The sequence below is a fragment of the Podarcis bocagei genome, assembly GCF_964188305.1.
Source record: "Podarcis bocagei genome assembly, chromosome: Z".
In the NCBI taxonomy this organism is placed as follows: Eukaryota; Metazoa; Chordata; class Lepidosauria; order Squamata; family Lacertidae; genus Podarcis; species Podarcis bocagei.
The window spans coordinates 45013927-45035306 of record NC_138140.1 but is presented as its reverse complement, the minus strand read 5'-3'; the positions used below and the strand labels follow the sequence as shown (position 1 = coordinate 45035306).

At 41.1% G+C, this 21380-nt stretch overlaps 1 long non-coding RNA gene across 1 annotated transcript in view; it reads left to right on the top strand.

Moving 5' to 3' along the window:
* The window catches only part of LOC308578594, a 149789-nt gene extending 130867 nt beyond the window's left edge, over positions 1–18922 (top strand). The window contains exons 4-6 of the long non-coding RNA XR_014004009.1: positions 7613–7706; positions 15267–15423; positions 17737–18922. This is a non-coding gene — a long non-coding RNA (uncharacterized lncRNA). The remainder of the gene's footprint in view (positions 1–7612; positions 7707–15266; positions 15424–17736) is intronic.
* The last annotated feature ends 2458 nt before the right edge of the window (positions 18923–21380 follow it).

Below are 21380 nucleotides of genomic sequence, written 5' to 3'. Positions count from 1 at the left end.
GATAGATAGATAGATAGATAGATAGATGATAGATAGATAGATAGATAGATAGATAGATAGATAGATAGATAGATAAGTATTTTATTATGACTTTTATCATTTATATGCTGCCCATCTGAATGGGTTGCTCCAGCCAATCTGGGCAGCTCCCAACAAAAAATAGTAAAAGCACAATATAACATCACACACTAAAAACTTATCTGAGCATGGCTGCCTTCAGGTGTCCTTTAAAAATAACATAGCTGTTCCGCAGAGCAGGTGCAACTACCGAAAAAGCCCTCTGCCTGGTTCCCTGTAACCAGACTATGGCTTCAGAGGTGTACGAACATGCAGCTTGTTCACATTAAACTCCAGTTTGTTTAAAACAATAGTTTAATGTTACATGTGAACCAAGCCACAAGATTTGGTTCACAAGTCCAAGACTATCCACTAAGCTTCATGGTTGAGTCAGGATTTGAACATAGGTTTCCCAATGCAAGGCATTACCTCAGCCTAGCTTTCCACACAGTGTTGTATTGAGATGGGAATGGGATGATGATGAGGATGATGATAATACAGGTTACACACGCTTCTGGTTACAGACTCCGCTAACCCAGAAATAGTGCTTCAGGTTAAGAACTTTGCTTCAGGATGAGAACAGAAATCGTGCTCCGGCGGTGCGACAGCAGCAGGAGGCCCCTTAGCTAAAGTGGTGCTTCAGGTTAAGAACAGTTTCAGGTTAGGTACAGACCTCCGGAACGAATTAAGTACTTAACCCGAGGTACCACTGTATTATTTATTATTTATTATTTATTATTTATTATTTATTATTTATTATTTATTATTTATTATTTATTATTTATACCCCACCCATCAGGCTGGGTTTCTCCAGGCACTCTGGGTGGCTCCCAACCAAATATTAAAACACAATACAGCATTGAATATTAAAAACTTCCCTGCCTACAGGGCTGCCTTCAGATGTCTTTTAAAGGTAGGATAGTGGCTTATTTCCTTGACATCTGATGGAAGGACGTTCCACAGGGCAGGCACCACTACCAAGAAGGCCCTCTGCCTGATCCCTTGTAACTTCGTTTCTCACAGTGAGGGAACTGCCAGAAGGCCCTCGGCGCTGGATCTCAGTGTCCGGGCTGAACGATGGGGGTGGAGACGCTCCTTCAGGTATACTGGGCTGAGGCTGTTTAGGGCTTTAAAGGTCAGCACCAACACTTTGAACTGTGCTCAGAAACGTAGTGGGAGCCAATGCAGGTCTCTCAGGACTGGTTTTATATGGTCCCGGCGGCCACACCCAGTCCCCAGTCCAGCTGCTGGTTTCTGGATCAATTGGAATTACTCCCATGTATGCTATCTCATACATGAGACTCCAATACTTTGGCCACCTCATGAGAAGAGAAGACTCCCTGGAAAAGACCCTGATGTTGGGAAAGATTGAGGGCACAAGGAGAAGGGGACGACAGAGGACAAGATGGTTGGACAGTGTTCTTGAAGCTACAAACATGAATCTGACCAAACTGCGGGAGGCAGTGGAAGGCAGAAATGCCTGGCGTGCTCTGGTCCATGGGGTCACGAAGAGTCAGACACAACTAAACAACAACAACAATAACAAATGCTAGCTCAACCCTCTTGGAAGAAGGAGGACAAAAATGTGGTGAACAAATAAGACTAGCTAGTTTAATCTAAAAGTTCTGACTGCCTGACTACACAACATATACTTTTTAAAACAAAAAATCCTTAGCTTTTCATTTAGCAGACTTCGTGGTGCATCCTGAATTGTCTGCTATGATATCACCACACAAAAATAGGCCATTTGGAACGCTGCATTGGAGGGAGCCGGTCCCATATTTGACTCCCACATTCCATGACAGCTGAATTCCAGTTGCACTTTATCAGTAGCTGTCTTGTACACTGGTTACAATGCCTTGGGGATAGCTCTAAACTAATTCATATTCTCTTATTTAAACCTCGAACTCATTCTTGATTTAATTGCTGTAGTGTGAGACATTTGAATTTGTCTAGAATTGGTTCGGAATTTGTCTAGAATTGGTTCGGAATTCCCTCCCCCCCAACCCCCCCACACTTTCCCATGTTGATGCTCTTGGGCCGCTGTGTGTCACTGTCCGAGGACACAGCTTCTTATTTGTTGGGTCTCTGAAGTCAGGGCAGCAGTATTTCAATATTTGTTTGCACTCAGATGATTGAAGTTGGATTTTTGCTGTTTAAATACCAGTATTTAAAATACAAAAAGCTGCCATCACCACCTCACTGCCTCTGTTTGCTTTCCCATTATGTTCATGCAAGATTCCATTTTCCTCTTTCTTCACATTCTCCAGGTCTATAACAAACCCCATCTGAACCTTTTATCCACCCACTAAGTCCAGATTAATTTATTGCATTCCATACAGCTCTCTAACTGCTTCTTCTAAATGTGTGATGGGGCTTAGAGGTGTGCAAAGGGATTCAGAGATAAGGAGGGGGAGACGTTTCCCAATTCCATCTTGCAGTGAAAGGTTGAGTTATAATACTATTGCCTCTGATTTTTGTTACACGTGGCCATGGAATAAGATGCAGGACGAATGACTGATTAGAGCTCATGTTTAGCTAAATTAACATCTCAAGTCCTTTTTTATGGCTAAATCTCAGTTCTTCATAATCTAAAAGCAAATATTTGCCTTTAATATCTCTGATTTATGCATAGAATACCATGTGCTGTTCATTTCCCTCTTAATTATTATTATTTCTTTAAAACCGCTTTCAGGCAGAAAGTCAAAGCCTGCTGTGTTTTATATTATACTCTGCAACTCATTTTCCTCTCCCCCCACACCCTAAATGAAACATCTAATTAATCTATGTACTGTGAATGCTTTCTGTTTAAACTCTCCATGCTCATAAAAAGAGCTGGACAAAAGTATAAAATGTAGCTAATTTGTTACAGCTAAGGGGAAACAGTGGATGTGAAATTATCTTTTTATATTCCCAAATGCCTCTGCAGATTGGGGGTCAGTGCACCCATCGCATAAAAGAACCAAATGAAGGAAATGCCAACTGAAGGAAATTTGAAGAGGCCCTTGATATTCCACTAGAAGTGGAATTCTCCCTATTAAGAATTATACAATAGCACATTGTTGATTTTCTGTAATTTATTACTTTATTTTTAGCAATAACAAAAAAGAATCCAAGCGCTTTGATTTTTTTGTGTTGTCACCATTAAGGATCATTTTGATCCTTATCCTTTCAGAAATGAGAGATAATTTTGATTTTGGAACCCTTTAGTAGCAAAGCCAATTATCTTCAGAACTTTGAAAGTTCTTACCTGTCCTCATTATAGCTGCACACCACCGAACAGGTAAATGCTTTAAGAAGCCTCACTTGCAGTCTGCAGCTCACTTAACTGAACACTGTGATTTAAAATTATTTAATCCACACCTACCTGGATTTGTAGCTCAGATCTGTCAGACTGATAAGATGTATATATCAGTAAGTTATTCAAATGAGGCAGGGTCAAGGGGTCTTAATTTGACTGAGGCATGGTCATAAATTTATGCTGCAACCATTGTTACTTTTGTATTATTCTTATATCCTGTTATTTGTTTAGAAAGCATGCAGCCCAGTTCTGTGCATGATTACTTAGAAGTAAACCTTAGAGAATACTATGGAACTTACTCCTAAGTAGATACACATAAGAATGTGACCTTAAAATAAGTTCCCTTCTAGTGGCCATATCTAGGTACTGTTGCATCCATTCTGCTTAGATTCACCATTTCTGTTATGTACTCTGAGATGAGTTACTGTACTTAAGTGCTTTCCTATGATTAAATCCCAACTAAGCTCATTGGAATTGACTTCCAATCATGTTTGAGATCTTGTCATTGTCATTTTAAAATTTGGGGGGTCAATGGCATTAAGGTATTACTTTGTTAAAAATCATGAAGGTTTGAAGCATTACACTGAAATCCAGAGGTGCAATGTTCAGTTCAGTGCACTGCTGTAAATGTACTTTGTGACCTTGGACAAATTACTTTGGCCTCAATCAGAGATGGCCACATGCAACCAGATGTGGCGCTGGTGAGAATCATGCACAATACATATGCATTGAGAGACATGTGAGCCTGTTCTCCTTTAACCTGCATTCTGCATGGCAATGAGAGCTTTTATGCAGTTATGTGCATCCTGCCCCTTTCAGTTTGCACCAGCACTCCCATGTATAGGTCACCTAGTTTATGTGCAGCAGCAGCATGTGCTGATTTGCACATGGAGAAGCCACTGCTGGTGAGCTTCCTGTCTTATCCTGTCTTATCCAGTTCTGTGGGATCTGATCCAGCTATTGAGGCCGTAGGATGTTGACATTGTGCTTCAAAGTGTCCATTCCACCTCTTGACCCTTGCCTATCCTGGCTTGTCCATTCAAGCTGGCAAGTGGGGAGGATCTAGTCAGGGGAAGTCCAGGTGATGGTTAACACATAATATTGGTGCTGGGTTGTCCTAACTGTCTTGAATGAGGAAGTACTATGCCCCCTCCTGGAAAAATCCTCCCTAGACCCTGAGGTGTTGATAACTATCGTCCAGTGTCTAATACCACTTTTTTGAGTAAGGGGCTCAAGCAGACAGCGGCAGTTCACCCAAAGTCACTATTGGAGGAAACAGATTACCAGGAACCATTCCAGGCATTCCTGCCATTTTCAGGCATGTGTTGGGCATAAATTCAGCCGTGTTCACCCAGAAATAAGAGCTCATTCAAGGGAGAGACAGGAGGAGTGCAACCCTACTGCTACCATTGGATATCTCAGTGGGTTTTGACACCATTGACCATAGTCAATGGAGCATTTCTGTTGGGAGTTGGAGGCACTGTTTTACAGTGGTTCTGCTCCTTCTTGCATGACCGTTACCAGAGAATAGCATCAGGGGACTACATGTCTACAGCTCTACTTTTCCATTAAATCTGAGTCAGGGGAGGCCATGCATAAGCTGAACACATGACTGGATACAGTGGTGGAGTAGATGAGGATCAATAGATTGAAGCTGAGTCCTGCTTCAGTATGGATAAGTGATTCCCAGGTCTGCCTGTTCTAGATATGGTTGCACTCCCTCTGAAAGTGTAGGATGTTCTTGAAACCATATTTATCCATGGAGGCCCTTATGGCCTCTATGGTAAAAAAAAATGCCTATCATCAGCTGGTGCATCAACTGCACCCTTTCCTGGACATGGATAACATGGCCACTGTGATGTGTGCATTGATATTAAATCATCATCATCATCATCCTCTACATTTTTTCGTGCAAATAGGACCTGGGGCATGTTTTGACTTGCATAGTCGACTGATCGGTGCATACTATTCTCAACCCTTCTGTTCATTGGCAAGATAGGTTCAGGATTATGGTTTTTCTGTTTTCAGATACTATGTTTAAAGGGGGGTGGGGGAGATACTGCAGTACCTCCAAACCCAATTCCTTTGGGTTGACAGATGTTTGGTCTGTGGTGGATCTCAGCTTGAGAATATGAAGAACCAATAAGCTGTTGACATCACTGAAATATTTAGAAGTGAAATGTCTGTCTCACTACTAAAATTCATAATGAGCACTGAGGGGGAAAAGAATTAGATAAATGCACAGTATGATGAATTGTATCAGCAGAATTCCCTCCCTCCTTCCTTAATGGGATTTTGTCAAGAGTTTTGCAGGAGGCACCAGCTGATCCTTAATGCCTTGAGAACTTAGCATTTGAATTCTTTACTGTGTTCAAAAGCAATTTAGGAAATATTACCATAGCAAGAAAGATGCTCCAAAACAGTAATATATGAAGTCTCAATGGAATTGCTTATTTGCAGGGGAAGCTCTCACAGTAAAAAATACTATAAATCCTATATAAGTCAGTAAATGAGTAAAGAGAAGACAAAATAATTATCAAGATAATGTTCAAAATCCTTTAAGTACTCGAGGATTACAGTAGAATTCAATTTATCTGAACCAAGGCTATCTGCAACCCATAGAAATTTAAAGAATATGAAAGTCATTTAGTTTGACATTTTTTGAATGAAGTATGATCCAGGAAACCCAGATTTGCTAAGTTATTGCTATGCATATCGTACCAAAAGAGTATTAAAAGAGTTGCTGAAACACCACCAAGCCTGGATAACCTCCCTTCTGAACTGGAAGCCCTAGATTGTATCCAACTAAATTTTACTCAGAGTAGCCACATTGAAATCAATGGTAGTCATGCTCGTAAATTTGGTGCACCCATAACGCACCATTTCTTCATCACAATAGAGGTCTCTGAATAGGTACCTTCCAACTTCTCTTTTTTTAAAATTTTTTATTGGTTTTTCACAGTTTTTATAAACAAACATTACACAATACAAACAAACTAACACATAAACAAACAAACATGTATAAATTCAAATCCTTATTTCTTAAACCTTACTTCACCGACTTCCCCATACCTCCCCTTTCTGCATCCCAATTTCCAAATTTGTTTCAGCAAATCCTACCCTTGGTTTTATCGAATTTTCCCTTATTCTTTTCTTTCACTTAATCCTTTACAGCTGTAATCCCCTTTTTTCTAAAACCTCAGCATTTTAGCACTCATTAATTTTACAATATTTCTTAAGATAAATTTTAAATTTCTTCCAGTCTTCATCCGCCGCCTCTTTCTTCTGGTCACGGATTCTGCTGGTCATTTCAGCCAATCCCATGTAGTCTATCACCTTCATCTGCCATTCTTCCAGAGTGGGTAGATCTTGTGTCTTCCAATACTTTGCGATGAGTATTCTTGCTGCTGTTGTAGCGTACATAAAAAAAGTTCTGTCTTTCTTTGGCACCAATTGGCCAACGATGCCCAAGAGAAAGGCCTCTGGTTTCTTAGGGAAGGTACATTTAAGTACCTTTTTCATTTCATTATATATCATTTCCCAGAAAGCCTTAATCTTCGGGCACGTCCACCAAAGGTGATAAAAAGTACCTTCAGTTTCTTTTACATTTCCAACACTTATTATCAGGCAAATGGTAGATTTTTGCTAGCTTGACTGGAGGTACCTTCCAACTTCTCTTGCCTAAAGATCAGAGAATAAAATCTGCTTCATAACATCCAAGCCCAACACAAAGCATGCCAAGGTACAGAAAGAACAGACTGCTGAGCTGCAGGAGTTGCCCCTTTGCACATGTGAATTAACTTTGGATTAGGGGGAGGATAATTTTTTTAATGGAAGTTTGAAAGTGGGGCATGCCAAATAGCATCTTTCATGCTTTTTAAGAGCCTTAAAATGGAGGGAGAAGGGTTTCCAGTGTCAGCTAGGAATGTATCTGTTGGGGATGTGCACCAGGCACAAGATTTGATTTGTATCTATCTTTTTGGGAAGCAGCATAACATGTTTGGAAGCCACACTGTGTCTTTTCGATTTGACTTGTTATTTGATACCAAATTGGATCTGTTAAAAATAAAGTTCTGATCCCATACACCCTATTCACTACAATAGGAAATCTAAAGTGGCTATAACTTTTTTCTTTTTCACAGAGTGGATGGAATTTGCAGGCATAGCAGCTTTTCTAAAGTGGATTTAACTTGCCAAATTGTAGGTGGATGTCCCAGGATTTTCATGCAGGGCACCTTTTTCTTTTTCTGCCAGAATTGGATGCATTTGCAGACATGGGATGAAGCCTGACAGATTTTAGAAGGATAGCTATAATGGTTCTCTCCCAAGAGAAGACTACTGTTTTGGAGTGAGTACAATAAGAATCACGGGGGGGGGGGGAGTTGCATTGGGAATTACTCTCCTGGCAAGGGCCCTGTTACCTCAAGGGGTGGTGGTGGGGTTCTGCCTCCCATGAATTTAGGGGGATACTATGACAATATCTTCATTGATTTGCATAGACTAAACTAAAGTACAGTTTTAAATCTCTTCCCCCAAATCAATGTGATTGGAATGCCCTTGGAAAATAATTCACTGTGATTAAAAGCTAAACCAGTCTTTCAAGATGAAAGATCCCACCACCACTTTCCCTCTCAAGTTCTGGGTTTGTTGGTTTTGTTGAGTTTTGGAAAACAAAAACAAATGGTTGCACATTTTGTGGGAAGCTGAGGCTACAGAGCTACTCTGAAGTTAAGGGAGTCTTTGATCTGACTCAAGATAACTTGTCAACTGTGCGATCTGGCTCAGAATAGTCAGAACCTCCCCCCAAATCACTCCAATTTGTTTCATAATGTGAGGCATACACAGAGCTGCTGCACACCCCTCATATCTGTTCGCAGGATGCAGTATGTGTTTACTAATATTATTATATCACAATGGCATTGCATGCATTCTTCAGCATGCAGATGAATGACTGATATCACTGTCAGCTGACTGTGTTTTTACCTAAAACAAAAAATGCACTGCTTGTAGTCTGTTTTTATATGCAACTTAGGGGTTCTTCTGTGTCCATTGCTATCCCTTAGGGCTCAGGTGGCCTTGGTAGCATGGCTTCCATCAGCTTTGGCTGCTGGCCCAAGAGCATCCCTATCTGGACAGAGATAGCCTAACTACTGTTATCCGTGCTCTGGTAACCTCTAGGTTAGATTATTGCAACGCTATACACATTTCAATGTTATACATAAGACTGTCTCTGAAGACAGTTAAGAAACTTCGCCTGGTGCATCATTTGGTGGCCAGTTTACTCACTGTGGCACATAGGAGCCAACTCCTAGATGCCAAGGTCAGTCAATTATATGGGGCAGGGCTTGCCTGCCTGCGTGCGCGCGCGCGCACACACACACACACACACACACTTGAATACTTTATTCATGTTGGCTCCACTACTGAGTGTATAATGCCAATCCTAGCCTGACTGCACTGGCTGCCAATTAGTGTCTGGGCACAATTCAAAGTGCAGGTTTTGACCTATGAAGCGTTAAATGGCTCAGGACCACAATACCTGAAGGACCACCTCTCCCCGAGTGAACCAATCCAGAACCTGCACTTATCATTTGAGTACCTCCATGAGACATCTACTGGGAAGAGTTGCTGTGCTCACTGGGCCTGGCCTCCTGAGCTGTTTTGTTTCTTTGAATAAAGCTCATTAACTTCACTGACACCGTCTGAGTTGACATTTATTCTCTACCCAGTTTTCCCTCTGGTCCCACCTACCACTGACACGTGTGGCCCTAAGAAGGTAGGCCAGAAAGGGATGGTCCTTTGGCTGAAAAACGTCCCCCACCCCTGCTGTAATGGCAGCAACATTCACTAACCCATTGCTGAATCTGGGTACCTCCTCTTCATGCAACAGCTGCAGAAGATATTTCCTCCTGATAGCATATAATAGTGCTGCATGCCATGTTCAGCATCATCGTTAACACCCAACACTGGGGTTTTCCAACTCAGTCGAGGGCTGGGCTTTTGAAAGGAAAATATTATGGCATCTATTACATGGATATGCCTTCACTATTACTTGCTAGTTAACCAGTGCATTTCATGCTTGAAATAATGCTTAAGAGCTTACAAAAAGAATTGATTCTCAAGCGCTTTAAATGTACCTCTGTGAGTCATCATTTTAAGGAACCCACTCTAACCAAAGTATCATCATGTCATGTTCCCACTTAAAAGGAAATACATTTAATAGGCTGCAAAGTTGAAGGAAACTTGTTTGTTTATTTTTTATTTTTCACAGCAAAAAGAAGTACATTTGTATTTTCCTGAATATTTTTAAAAACATTTGTTTGTTTGTTTGTTTGTTTTGTTTTTATTTTGTTTTGTATGGAGAACAAACAGAAAATATAAAGTTGACATAAAACCACCACACGTCTGTAACAAAACAGGAGAGCAGGAACATTAGTACCCTATAGAAGGAAATCATACATCAGTGGGAGGCAAATATAAGTACAAGTACAAAAACAAAGGCTGGACCTAGAAACAAGTCTGGGAGAATATGTGTTTGCATGGTAACAACCTGATCCTGGGATTTATTTGACGGTTCCTTACCAATCTCACATAAATACTTCTGACTATGGTTTTCTTTCACCTTCCACAAATACTCCACCCTGCCTCCTACAAAGACAAGTGAAAGCTGTTAAAGACATATCTGCATTGAGGTTTTGAAAGAATTTGGAAATAAAGTTATTGCACTGGTTCTCCAAATGCCATAGAAGAAGATCAGGTCAGCCAAAAAGTCCACAAAACTGACTTTTCATTATGAAATTGAGGGCAGAAGTTTCTTTTCTTTTATGGGTTCTTGCACATTTTCTGGAATCCTGTCACAGCCTGTTTAATGCTTTAAAACTTGAGAATTTTAGAACAGAGGTTCTCAATCATTTTAAGCCCAGGACCACATTTGGAAATCCAAGAAACAGTTGTGAAGACCATAGACTACTAATTTAACAGAAGGAAAATGGAAAGGTGGCTGTCTCAGGGCGCCCATGGTTGCCACATTGGAGATCCCAGCTTTAGAAGATGTTGAGCACTGATTTTAGCATTGCTCCATCTTCAGAAATGCAGGGTAAACAGCTTTCACAATTTCACTGGCATTCTGTGTAGTTTTGTAGTTTGCTTGAAGAATTGGCTGGGAAAAACCCCCAGAATCCCAGCCAGCAAATGCACTACAAGCAATTAAGAGGGTGTTTGTTTTAAGCCAGGATTTGGAATTGAAACTGTACTGCATTTCGTCTGTGGCTTCTCAAAATCCCCCACCCACTTCAAAGGACAGCATTTAACAGACAGTAAAGATGAAGGAAACTCAGAGGGCCTTTTTTTGAAAATGAAGTGGAAGCAGACAACTACTAGGCATGTAGCCACTCCTTAAAAACCGAGAGTAGGTGATGCCTGTAACTGGACAGAGACCATTCTGACATAAGTGATAATCACATGACTGTAGACTTCAGAGGATTTGCACATGTGAATGAGTCCCTACAGATCAAAAATCACAGGTAGGAACGGCATATTGTTTTCAATACAGCATTTTTTTCAGTATGAATTCAGCCACATTGTAATCCCTTTATTTTCACCACACTCTCTCTTCAGATTTTCGAGACTGCAGGAAGCGATTGCCACTTCCTTCATGTTACCCCCATACTCGTCATGTTACCCTTGGCAATTGGACCTGTGTAAAGCCACCTCTTAAAATTCAATCCCATCCATGTTTACTTAGAAGTTCAACTCACTTCCTTGGACTTACTTAACATGTGCTTGGGACTGTGACCTTAGAAGGTTGATTTCTGACTTTATCATTCCTAGAAAACATCACCTTTGTCTTTCTGTTTTAGTTCTGATTTATCGAAGAGATCAATGGATTTAAAAATCAGCACAAAGGACTACTACCTGCTTTTTATGCTTGCTCAGTTTTTAGCAATGCACTGTTGCAGTAGTCTTCCTAACCACAATAGCCTGGTGATTGTTTAATCAGAGATCAACTGCAAATGAAAGATAGAGGATGAATCAAAAAAGACAAGTATAAAAGAGACCCATCACTTTTCAGAATAGTTCTATGTATGTTTTCCTAAAACAAAAATTACATTTGAGCTGTTCTTAAAGGATTCGTGTTTTTATTTATTCCCAAGTGTAGCAGCACCCAGAGGTGAAAAGTTAGCTAATTGCAGATTCTGATGTGTCCTATAGTACTCTGAGACAAGTTCCCTTTGCATGAGGATTATAATATTTTTTCAGGTGGTAGCTTCCAGTGTCTTCTGTGTAAACAGCTGATATAAACCAAACCAGATGTTGCCTTTCCTACATATTTTACAAAATTCACTGTAAGCAATCAAATCAAGTGAACCCTGCTATTAAAAGAGATTCTCCTGTTCTGAGCTTTAAAGTGTTTCTGAGTAAGCAAGCACTAGATCCACTCATCTTTCAGCTTTACCCTTCATACAGCAGCTGTATCTTCTTGAAGGACCCAGCCGGAACCAAGCTAGGAGAGATTTCTCCATTTGGATGTTCTGGGTAAAACCTTGTACTGTATATGGCAACTGAAAGAGTTTGCCTTGTTTATACAAGAGGTTGTTGGTTGTTGTTTTTTTGCGCCAAATCAAGAGTTTATGAATGTATGCTTTTGCTATAAATCTTCTGTTTCTGCCCTGGAAATTTATATTGCAACCAACATTTCTTAAAATGGAGTTTACCTAAGTCAAGCTGCACCCTTCTGCACCCTCAGAATGGTTTTCTGTTTGTCCCATGCTTTCTAGGGACAGGTCCAAGTGGTTTTGCCTCTGCCCTGCCAATTTCCCCTGGAAAACCCACTCTTTAGCACTAAATCAGAACAAACTTCAATCCAAAGAAAACCCAATTGCCACACTTTCTGATTCAGTGCTAAACGACGGGTTTTCCTGGAGGGAAAGTAGTGAGACAAATGAAAGTGCAGATGAGCCCCTAAGAGCCACTGAAATCAGTGTTGTTAATTCAGTGCATATAAGACTGGGGTGGGGGTGGGGGTGTGAAACACACACACACTCATAGGAATAAATATTTGAACCCACACATAAAACCCTTACTGGGCTGGCTCATATGCATATATTCTCATTACCTGGTTTATCAGCATTTGATGATCAGGAGCTGACTCTGCAAACTAACCCCAGTACAGCGTGTTATTAATTATTATTGTTGTTGTTGTTAGTAATATGTATTACTTAAAATTATACTTCCCTTCAAATGCAATAACGAGGTTCACACACACACACACACAAAATGTTGTTGCCATCCATCTGTCTTGAGAGACAGTAGAGTGCGCCTCGGGGGTGAAGTCAAACTGCTGCGTTTGACTTTTTCTGCAAAAAAATAGAAAACTACAGTTAAACAGCAGATGCTGCTTGAATGGCAACTAAGTTAAAAAGAAACCAACATGTTTCAGTGGACAGCATTTTTATATGCTAAATATTAGGTCTATAGCAGTGTTTCCCAAACTTGGGTCTCCAGCTGTGTGTAGACTACAACTCCTATCATCCCTAACTAGCAGGACCAGTGGCCAGGGATGATGGGTGTCATAGTCCAATAACAGCTGGAGACCCAGGTTTGGGAAACACTGACCCAAAGTATTTAGATTAGCTGTGGGGGAAGGTCATATTAAAATAAGTCTAACGTCCGGTGTAAACAGGCTGTTGCCATTCTCATCTCAGGTGGTAGTAAGGTGTGTCTGTTTGAGGCTTCTGATGGGGCACAAGCCAGTTGCAGAAGATGCAGGACACTCATATAGAGCCCCAAACAGTCCACATTCCAGATGTGGGTCTTTGTGGCTTTTGCATTTGTGATGTAATCCAAAGAAGTGATGGTATGTTATTGGTGTACCTGTTCTATTCTGCCTTTCCTCTGCTGTTTTGCTCAGTAGCATGGCAGAGAGTGTGGAGGAAGCTACTGCAAGGATAATATTTTTAACAATTCCCTGGTAAGTGGAAGCTGTGCTTGTTGTCTCTGGCCTTTTGGCCACTTTACACAGGCTAAACTAGTGTAGGCTGGTGTGGCTGCAGTTTGTGGCAGACCTTGAGGTCTCAAATTTCAGTGACACCCTGTGTGATGCCAAAATTTGGCACACCCACCCACCCACACCCCGCCTCTTGTCTTCCATGCTGTGTATAGTTGCAGCACCCCCAAGTCTCTGTACCCTGTGTGACTGAACCAGTTATGCTCCCGTAAATCCCCCTCTGCTGTAGTAAAATACTTAAAAGTGTAGGAATGAGACACATGTCTCGTAACGCGTAATGGATATGTGCCAGGGAGCCACAGTTCCCCAGCACATGCATCCTTCATATCACTAAGTGTTAGGAGAAGTGGATCCCCTTTCCACATGTTATATTCATCATTGTCATCATTTCAGCTTGTAAACCTCCTTGTGTATATTAATATAAAAAGGTGGTATGCAAATTAAAAGTGGAATGAAATAGGAAACAACAGTGGAACACCAGAGTAACTGCAATAAACATACTTGCCAAGTAAAGCAGGACACACACACACACACACACCACACACACACACACACACACACACACACACACACAGACACACACACAACTTAGAAATCTTCCCCGAATGGGCCCCTTTATTGTAAGCCGTGTAAAAACATGTACAGCACTGTTATCTGTACATAAAAAATAGTTTACAGGTTGACACCCTTAACTGACTGGTTTCCATTCTGAAGGAATTACTGAGGGCATGAATTGTTTTTTGTAAGAGGTTGCTGGGGTAAACATGATGTCAGAATTACTTCTTCCTACTGAGCAAGAAGCAATGTATTCCAGCCCATATTTTGCTCTAAAGGGGGTGGGGGGTGGAAGATGTGTCATCCCTGGTAAGAATGACTCAAACAGATTTCCCTGACTGCTGAAATGTTTGATAGTAAATTAAGTGTGTCTTTTCCATGGCACACTGGTACTTTGAGATGCACTTGTAATTCTTTGTGTTCGAAACTGTTTGGTGTTTCTAACCCTATTCTGAAAGCCTTGTCCTAGTTGTGAAATAATCCTTCCATAAAATATAAGCTGCTTACTGATAATAGGTACGGTAGGTAAATTTGTTTCAGGCACTGTTTTATTGTCATTTGTTCAGCCAAACTGCTTTTCAGAAACCCATTATAAATAATGTTCATGCATTTAAATATGACTATTAAATTACTTTCAATTTAGAGCTCAGGAATGTGAGGGTGGGGTGAGTGGGTTTTTTGTTTTGGTCGCAACAAAGAACAAAACATCCCCCCCCCTTGATGTGCAGTGCAACTATAATTTTAAATATAATACTTTGCATATCTAGAGCATTGTCTGTGTTGTCAGACAGCAATGAATTCAGTCATGGTATGTTGCTGTGCATATTTTAAGTTAAACTCTCTAGTATGTTCTATGCAGTTCTTAATAAAACAAACAGATGCATTTGCTCCTTCCTCCAGCCCAAGCTTTGCTTTTTAACCAAATATTCTCATCCTCCTAGGAGGCCACCTTTTCAGTGATTAACTTTTTAGTACTTCATTAGAGACTCAAGAGTTCTTAACTAACAAGTGCCCTGGTGTTTTTCAGACCCTCCACTGCTCTCTACTTCAGATGTGGCCAGGAGGTGTGATGACCTTCCACAGTGGCCACAATGTTAGGAACAAAGACAGCCCAGGAAAGAAAGAAAATTTGCTAGCTTTGTATAAGGGGGAAAAACCCATTTGAACTCTGCTCAGAAAGCATTTACAGAGGGTATCCAGGCTCCTGATTCTTCCTAAATGCCCGACTTTAGCATTTTTTTTTTTTTTTTTGAGAGAGAGAGAGAGAGAGAGAGAGAGAGAGAGAGAGAGAGACTGTCATGTTAATTAAGGCTAAAGACCAATCTGTTTTGGGTCTTCTCACCACAGTACTTCACTTCAGGAATCCCTTGATTAAAAATGGATCATTCGGATTCGCCTCATCAGTACAAATAATTTCTAGGAACATCAAACTGAAAATCACCCTGTTTCCTAAGGAAGCTTATAAATGCCGATTCCAGAATAATGTTCAAGGGCCTTTGGTGAGGTGGGTGTGAATTTTATGAAGTACAAAAGGACTTTGAGGGAGAGAATGCAGCCAACAAATGTTCTAGCACTGTCTGCAAAAGGCCAATTCCTCAATTCCATCTCTTGGTCACAGTAATTAAGGTCATCAAGTTGAATGGAAAATGCAGGCCACTGCATTTGCAGGCCACTGATCCATTTAGTGCATTCCCTACAATAATATATTTAACTAAACAGGTCCTTCTATCTTCCTCCACCTGCCATAATGAGCTTTACTAGTTGATCCTCTTACTTCTATAAACTTGATCTTTATAGAAAATTGAAATTTGTCTACTTAAGGTAGGGATTTGGGGCTTATCCACACATACCTTTTGCCTTTTATTTGCAGGGTTTTTGTTTGCTTGCTTTGTCCCAAGCTTTCCCCACGAAAACCCGCTCTTTAATGTTGAATCACAGCAAATGTCAGTCTGGGTTTTCCACAGATTGCTGTTTGCTCCATTTGAGCCTTAAAGAGTGGGGTTTTGCAAGGAGAGCACTGAGAAGAAGAATTTATTATTTATACCCTGCCCATCTTTCTGGGCTTCCCCAGCCACTCTGGGCGGCTTCCAACAAAATATTAAAAGTACATTAAAAGATCAGTCATTTAAAATTTCCCTAGACATGGCTGCCTTCAGATGTCTTCTAAAAGTCAGATAGTTGTTTATTTCCTTGACATCTGATGGGAGGGCGTTCCACAGGGTGGGCGCCACTACCAAGAAGGCCCTCTGCCCTGTTCCCTGTAACTTGGCTTCTCGCAGTGAGGGAACCGCCAGAAGGCCCTCGGAGCTGGACCTCAGTGTCCAGGCTGAACGATGGGGGTGGAGACACTCCTTCAGGTATACTGGACCGAGGCCGAGGTCAGCACCAACACTTTGAACTGTGCTCAGAAACATACTGGGAGCCAATGTAAGTCTTTCAAGACCAGTGTTATGTGGTCTTGGCAGCTACTCCCAGTCACCAGTCTAGCTGCCGCATTCTGGATTAGTTGTAGTTTCTGGGTCACCTTCAAAGGGGGGTGCTTGGACATGAAACCTCAAATCATGGGCCATGCCTGTGAAGAGTGGAGGAAAGGTAAGTGTGGATGAGCCCTTAGTATTTGTGTGTGCAAAACACACTTATCTAAAAATGGGATCTAAAAGTTGGAAGTAATAGGCATGATTTTGAGCATATCTAAGTCCCGCTGGTCTCAGTGCGAATGTTAATTGTGCACATAGGTTTTTTTCTACTGAATTCAATTGGACTTGGAAATGCTTACCTTTGGCTTGTTTCTCTGACATTTTTGTTGCATTTAAAATCTTTCAAGAGAAACACATTTATCATTGAACAGCCCATTTGGATGTTGTCATGTTACTTATTTTTTTACTACTGTCACTGATATGCTTAATTTTTAGCATATAGCACTCCACAGTAAATAAAATCAGAGGATTTTATCACCAATTTCTGCAGTGGGTAACACTCTTTTGTCCTAATTAACACCAGAAGGTTTGGTTGCAATTCTTTGCTATCAGCATAAGGTATGTTTCTTGCTGCCAGCTTAAAACACTTATTACTCATTCATGAGGGCTTCTGCAATCTCTGTACTACCCTAGATACCTTTTCCCACTCTAAAGACAGTGGGGTTTAGTTTACATTTTCCTTCATTGCTCTAATACATTTTGACATCCCAGATGTGGTGTATCATTAACACTGAATATACCCAGGACAGATAACATAAAGCATTGTCATTCATAAAACATTATACTGTGGGAGTTATCCTTGAAACCCCTTACTTCTACTTTCCCCCTAATTTAAGGGATTTATTTTTTCTAAATCATAAGTTTATTGTTCCAGCCAAAGGCCATTGCAAACTTGCTGCGATCGTATTAATAAAATAATACAGAACATCCACCCATGAAATAAGCCAACATCCGTTTCTTGTTTCTTTTGGGTGGGGTAGCATAAAGATATGAACAGCAAGTGATTCCCTACAAATCCACAGACCAGGTTAACTCAGTTGAAGTCAAGAAGATTGCTTCAGGGAGAGTAAATTCATTAAGGATTGCAGCCAGTGAAGAGGCTGAGGGGTTTGAGTAATGTTTCGCAGCTAATGAAGATCAGATAGGAAGTACTGAGAGGAGAGTTTAATTGCTTATATTCTTCCTCAATCTTCTAATCCCAAATTTTTCAAGGCCAACAATGTTGCTGCTGTTCTCATTTTAAACATTTCAATATCCACAATATCCACCACCTTCATTGCTGACTTCCCTAGTCAAATTGAAGGGGGAACCCCCATTACTATGCATATTTTTCTTTTCAGAAAACCCTGGGAGTTTTTGCAGTATAGGCAGTATAAAAGTGCCTCTTAATTCCTGGACTTTGACATGTGGAAAATATGGTGTCTTTGGAAACATTCAGACTGCTAACATGTGAGATATCAGGAATGCTATTTCATTCCTGTTTTGGTCCCGGAAAGTCAAGACATAGAGGTCTTGTTTGGGAGAGTGGGAAGGATGTTCAGCTTGAATGTGGTGAGGAAAATCAAACCCACATGAAACCTTTGAAAAGAAGGATTCAGACAACTAAGCCACTCTTGATGTGCAATGGAAGTTCCTTATTTTGTGGATTTGCCACAATTGGCTTCTGTGAGTGGTTATCCACATGCTTTACTAATTATCCCCAATCTGCTTGAAGGCACATTTATGAATGTCAATCATTTATTGTCAATTTATGTTCTCCAGGGGGTGAGTGGAATGGAAGCTGTTGATAGTGCAGAAACGTTTTAGACTTAATGCATTAGCATTTCCATGAGGATCATACCACACAGTGACTTGACAAGTCCATCTTCATCCTAAATAAACATAACCTTTTGCATCTCTTTTGCAAGCGACAGGAAAACTGAGCAATTTCCTTAAGGGGGCTTTAAATTCTTGGCACAATGCCAGCACTCTTGTTGCATTTTTGAAAGAATAAAATGTAACATTCGTTCAAAAAACAACTGATGGTTTTGTTTATTCGTTGCTAAATTTGAAGGGGGGGAGAGTCTTTGCTTAACCCACATTTGCAGAAACATCAGGAAGCATTTCAACAGCAATTCATATGCCCCCACATTTGAACATGAGCTTATTCTACCCATGGTCTTATGATTTTATTTAAGATTCTAGAAGAGGGACTCAAGTTAGGTACTGGAGTGGGGGCAAGAATCGTTCCTTAACCTGAGGCCAATTTATGTTTCCTGCTGCAAACTTTCCTGCTGCAAAACAGGTTTCATTCCTGATCAAATGCCATAAGCATACATGTCAAATTAAGATTTATTTATGTTTGCCCCAATACACATCACTTGGGATACTGCAGCACACTGGTTCTTCCCTAGCCATTAACCAAGTGTTCATGAGAGCAGAGCCAGATTGGACCTATGGATTTCTAGTTGCAGAACTCAGGATTCCTCTGTGGGCCACACTGGACATGACGCTAAATACATCCCTGGAAGTTGCATCCTTTTTTTGTTCTTTTATTCCAAATAAAGGTAAAGGGACCCCTGACCATTAGGTCCAGTCGTGGCCGACTCTGGGATTGTGGCACTCATGTTGCTTTATTGGCCAAGGGAGCTTCCGGGTCATGTGGCCAGCATGACTAAGCCGCTTCTGGTGAACCAGAGCAGCGCACGAAAACACCGTTTACCTTCCCGCCAGAGTGGTACCTATTTATCTACTTGCACTTTGACGTGCTTTCAAACTGCTAGGTTGGCAGGAGCAGGGACCAAGCAATGGAAGCTCACCCCGTCGCGGGGATTCAAACCGCCAACCTTCTGATCAGGAAGTCCTAGGCGCCAAATAGTTCATTCCAAATAGTGTGTATTTGCACATAGGAGGTTAACACTTTCCTCACACACCACAGACCAGACAGTCTAGCTGCTGTTTGGCGTAGAGAAATGCTCCCATTGCTTATAATGGGAATAATAATAATAATAAAATTTATATACCGCTCTATACCCTGAGGTCTCAGATAATGGGTGCATCTATCCTGCAACAAATAGCAGCTGGGGTGGTTGCAATTATAATCAGAACCAGAGCTTCTGGAATGTGTGGACAGCCCCCCCCCCCCACTTTACATACTGTGGCTCTGGTCATGATTACCCCTTGCAGTGACTGTTTAGAGGAGAGGGAACTTCCAGTGAGGCATTCTAGTGCCATTTGTAGTTTGATCTTTGAATGAGAGAGATAGAAAACAGCATAGAAATCTGTTCAAATCTCATTGTGGAGAAGTTTAAAATATTGATGGCATCATCATCATCTTTATCTGAAGATTTCAGGATGGTCCACATCATAAAAATAAAAGATAAAAACCCCAAATACTCAAACACAAGAGCAAAAACAAAAGAATAACCCTCCTCCTCCCACAAGCACATTTAAAAGGATATACAGTGGTGCCTCGCAAGACAAACTTAATTCGTTCCGTGAGTCTTTTCGTCTTGCGATGTTTTTCGTCTTGCGAGGCACGGTCCGTCGCAACTGCGCCTCTTCAAGCGGTTTTAAGAAAAAAGCGAACAAACTCGCAAGACGTTTTCGTCTTGCGAAGCAAGCCCATAGGGAAAATCGTCTAGCGAAGCAACGCACAAACCGAAAAACCCTTTCGTCTAGCGAGTTTTTCGTCTTGCGAGGCATTTGTCTTGCGGGGCACCACTGTAGGATGTTAATCAGCCAAAGGCTTGTTTGAAGAGGAATGTTATCACCCGGTGCCTAAAGGTATAGAGACGTATTTCCACCATTAACCGCCAGGCAAGAACAATCCTCTTCAATCTCTGATACAGAAAGTTTCAAGTAATTTAGTTATTTATTTGAAATAATTTATAGCCCACATTTAACTGGTAATGATGCAAATTATGGTGACAACTTTGCATGGTGTGTTCTCTCTCTCTCGAAGCGAAGCGAAAAAGGATATACAACATTTTGGTGCTATGAGCTCATCTTATATGACTCTGTAAATGGGTCTTTTGGTGCTGGAGGAGACTCTTGAGAGTCCCATGGACTGCAGGAAGATCAAACCTATCCATTCTTAAGGAAATCAGCCCGGAGTGCTCACTGGAAGGACAGATCCTGAAGCTGAGGCTCCAATACTTTGGCCACCTCATGAGAAGAGAAGACTTCATGGAAAAGACCCTGAGGTTGGGAAAGATGGAGGGCACAAGGAGAAGGGGACGACAGAGGACGAGATGGTTGGACAGTGTTCTTGAAGCTACCAGCATGAGTTTGACCAAACTGCGGGAGGCAGTGGAAGACAGGAGTGCCTGGCGTGCTCTGGTCCATGGGGTCACGAAGAGTCGGACACAACTAAACGACTAAGCAACAACAAAATGGGTCCTTGTGCATAGCAGCACCCTGCCTTAGTGGATGGGAGCTGATGCAGTTGAAGATCATACCAAGTTGCTATTTCATTTGTGAGTATAGAGAGCTGGCTAGGTCTTGTAGATTCTGTGCCATAAATTATATATTCCCCCAATGAAGCACCTTAAACTCAATGAGCAGAAAATCTAGATTATGTAACCAGAATGCATTACAGAAATTATAAAAATTATGCACATTAAACTGACATGCATACAGCAGTAGCATTAGGGTTCCTGGTAGTTGTATTTGCGGGGCCTGCGGTAGCTTGTGGAGAGAACTGGGGCAATGGCAGCTTTGGCAGTGGGAGAGAGTACATACTCTATGCCAGCAGTCAATCAGCTTCATGCTAGTCAACATTTTGTCCTCAGTGAAATCATTCTCTGAAGTATCAGAAAAAAGGGGGGGAGATCCCATATAATATGGGGTGAGGGAACTCTACTACTTCATGACTGAAATACTTGAATAAAAACCACAAGATTTAACAAACTTGTACATAAGACATGCAGAACTGGTTTTGGGTTTATGGGATTTCTTTGCATTAGACAAGTTCTGAGATGCTCTGCAAACCATTTCCTCCTAG